This window comes from Bombus pyrosoma, unplaced genomic scaffold (assembly GCF_014825855.1).
Source record: "Bombus pyrosoma isolate SC7728 unplaced genomic scaffold, ASM1482585v1 HiC_scaffold_4726, whole genome shotgun sequence".
NCBI lineage: Eukaryota > Metazoa > Arthropoda > Insecta > Hymenoptera > Apidae > Bombus > Bombus pyrosoma.
Genome location: NW_025219986.1, coordinates 1,362,123 through 1,366,360, shown reverse-complemented (window position 1 = coordinate 1,366,360; position 4,238 = coordinate 1,362,123).

The window sequence follows — 4,238 nt, the reverse complement described above, 5'->3', positions numbered from 1 at the left end:
GAATATCGTTATATAGTAGTACGTTATAACGAACAACGTTCAGTATTATTACGTTATAACGTATAACGTTCAGTAGTAGTTCGTTGCAACGTACATCGTTATATAGTAGTACGTTATGATGTATAACGTTCAGTAGTATTTTGTTATAACGTATGACATTATTTATTGTTACGTTATAACGTATACCGTTTTATGGTAATACGTTATAACGTATAACCTTATGTAATATTACGTTATAACGTATATCGTTATATGGTAATACGTTAAAACGTATAAGCTTATGTAATATTACGTTATAACGTATATCGTTATATGGTAATACGTTAAAACGTATGTCGTTATATGGTAATACGTTACAACGTATATCGTTATATATTATTACGTTATAACGTATATCGTTATATAGTAATACGTTACAACGTACAACGTTATATAGCATTACGTTATAACGTATATCGTTATATAGTAATACGTTATAACGAACAACGTTATGTAGTATTACGTTACATCATACCACGTTATGTAGTATTTCATTAAAATGTATAACATTATGTATTATTACGTTATAACGTATATCGTTATATAGTAGGACGTTATAACGAACAACGTTCAGTAGTATTACGTTATAACGTATAACGTTATGTATTATAACGTTATAACGTACATCGCTATATGGTAATACGTTATAACGTATATCGTTATATGTAAGATACGTTATAACGTGAAATGTTATGTAGAATTACGTTATAACGTATAACATTATGTATTATTACGTCATAACGTATATAGTTATATAGTAATGCGTTATAACGAATAACGTTATTTAGTATTACGTTACATCGTATAACGTTATGTAATATTACGTTATAACGTACAACGTTATGTAGTATTACTTTATAACGTATATCGTCATATAGTAGTACGTTATACCGAGCAACGTTCAGTAGTATTACGTTATATCGTATAACGTTCAGTAGTAGTTCGTTGCAACGTACATCGTTATATAGTAGTACGTTATGATGTATAACGTTCAGTAGTATTTCGTTATAACGTATAACATTATGTATTATTACGTTATAACGTATATCGTTTTATGGTAATACGTTATAACGTATAACCTTATGCAATATTACGTTATAACGTATATCGTTATATGGTAGTACATTATAACGTATAAAGTTCAGTAGTACTTCGTTACAACGTATAACTTTACATACTATTATGTTATAACTTATATAGTTATATAGTAATACGTTACAACGCATAACGTTATATAGTATTACGTTATAACGTATATCGTTGTATAGTAATACGTTACAACGTATAACGTTATATAGCATTACGTTATAACGTATATCGTTATATAGTAATACGTTATAACGGACAACGTTATGTAGTATTACGTTACATCGTACAACGTTATGTAGTATTTCTTTAAAATGTACTACATTATGTGTTATTACGTTATGACGTATGTCGTTACATAGTAGTACGTTATAACGAACAACGTTCAGTAGTATTACGTTATAACGTATAACGTTCAGTAGTAGTTCGTTACAACGTACATCGTTATATAGTAGTACGTTATGATGTATAACGTTCAGTAGTATTTCGTTATAACGTATAACATTATTTATTATTACGTTATAACGTATAACCTTATGTAATATTACGTTACAACATATATCGTTATATGGTAATACGTTAAAACGTATGTCGTTATATGGTAATACGTTAAAACGTATGTCGTTATATGGTAATACGTTACAACGTATATCGTTATATAGTATTACGTTATAACGTATATCGTTATACAGTAGTACGTTGTGATGTACGACGTTCAGTAGTATTTCGTTACAACGTATAACTTTACATACTATTATGTCATAAGGTATATAGTTATATAGTAATACGTTACAACCCATAACGTTATATAGTATTACGTTATAACATATATCGTTATATAGTAATACGTTACAACGTATAACGTTATATAGCATTACGTTATAACGTATGACATTATTTATTATTACGTTATAACGTATACCGTTTTATGGTAATACGTTATATCGTATAACCTTATGTAATATTACGTTATAACGTATATCGTTATATGGTAATACGTTAAAACGTATGTCGTTATATCGTAATACGTTAAGACGTATGTCGCTATATGGTATTACGTTAAAACGTATGTCGTTATATGGTAATACGTTAAAACGAATATCGTTATATATTATTACGTTATAACGTATATCGTTATATAGTAATACGTTAAAACGAATATCGTTATATATTATTACGTTATAACGTATATCGTTATATAGTAATACGTTACAACGTATAACGTTATATAGCATTACGTTATAACGTATAACGTTCAGTAGTAGTTCGTTGCAACGTACATCGTTATATAGTAGTACGTTATGATGTATAACGTTCAGTAGTATTTCGTTATAACGTATGACATTATTTATTATGACGTTATAACGTATACCGTTTTATGGTAATACGTTATAACGTATAACCTTATGTAATATTACGTTATAACGTATATCGTTATATGGTAATACGTTAAAACGTATGTCGCTATATGGTATTACGTTAAAACGTATATCGTTATATGGTAATACGTTACAACGTATATCGTTATATATTATTACGTTATAACGTATATCGTTATATAGTAATACGTTACAACGTATAACGTTGCATAGCATTACGTTATAATGTATATCGTTATATAGTAATACGTTATAACGTACAACGTTATGTAGTATTACGTTACATCGTACAACGTTATGTAGTATTTCATTAAAATGTATAACAATATGTATTATTACGTTGTAACGTATATCGTTATATAGTAATGCGTTATAACGAATAACGTTATGTAGTATTACGTTACATCGTATAACGTTATGTAGTATTACGTTATAACGTACAACGTGATGTAGTACTACTTTATAACGTATATCGTTATATAGTAGTACGTTATAACGAACAACGTTAGGTAGTATTACGTTATAACGTATAATGTTATGTATTATTACGTTATAACGTACATCGCTATATGGTAACACGTTATAACGTATAACCTTATGTAATACTACGTTCTAACGTATATCGTTATATGGTAGTACGATATAACGTATAAAGTTCTGTAGTACTCGTTACAACGTATAACTTTACATACTATTATGTTATAACGTATATAGTTATATAGTAATACGTTACAACGCATAACGTTATGTAGTATTACGTTACATCGTATATCGTTATATAGTAATACGTTACAACGTATAACGTTATATACCATTACGTTATAACGTATAACGTTATGTATCATTACGTTATAACGTACATCGCTATATGGTAATACGTTATAACGTATATCGTTATATGAAAGATACGTTATCACGTGAAATGTTATGTAGAATTACGTTATAACGTATAACATCATGTATTATTACGTTATAACGTATATCGTTTTATGGTAATACGTTATAACGTATAACCTTATGTAATATTACGTTATAACGTATATCGTTATCTGGTAGTACGTTAAAACGTATGTCGTTATATGGTAATACGTTAAAACGTATGTCGTTATACGGTAATACGTTAAAACGTATGTCGTTCTATGGTTATACGTTACAACGTATATCGTTATATAGTATAACGTTATAACGTATATCGTTATATAGTAGTACGTTATGATGTACGACGTTCAGTAGTATTTCGTTATAACGTATAACATTATGTATTATTACGTTATAACGTATATCGTTATATAGTAATACGTTATAACGAACAACGTTATGTAGTATTTCATTAAAATGTATAACATTATGTATTATTACGTTACGACGTATATCGTTATATAGTAGTACGTTATAACGAACAACGTTCAGTAGTATTACGTTATAACGTATAAAGTTATGTATTATTACGTTATAACGTACATCGCTATATGGTAATACGTTATAACGTATATCGTTATATGAAAGATACGTTATAACGTGAAATATTATGTAGAATTACGTTATAACGTATAACATTATGTATTATTACGTTATAACGTATATCGTTATATAGTAATGCGTTATAACGAATAACGTTATGTAGTATTACGTTACATCGTATAACGTTATGTAGTATTACGTTATAACGTACAACGTTATGTAGTATTACTTTATAACGTATATCGTTATATAGTAGTACGTTATAACGAACAA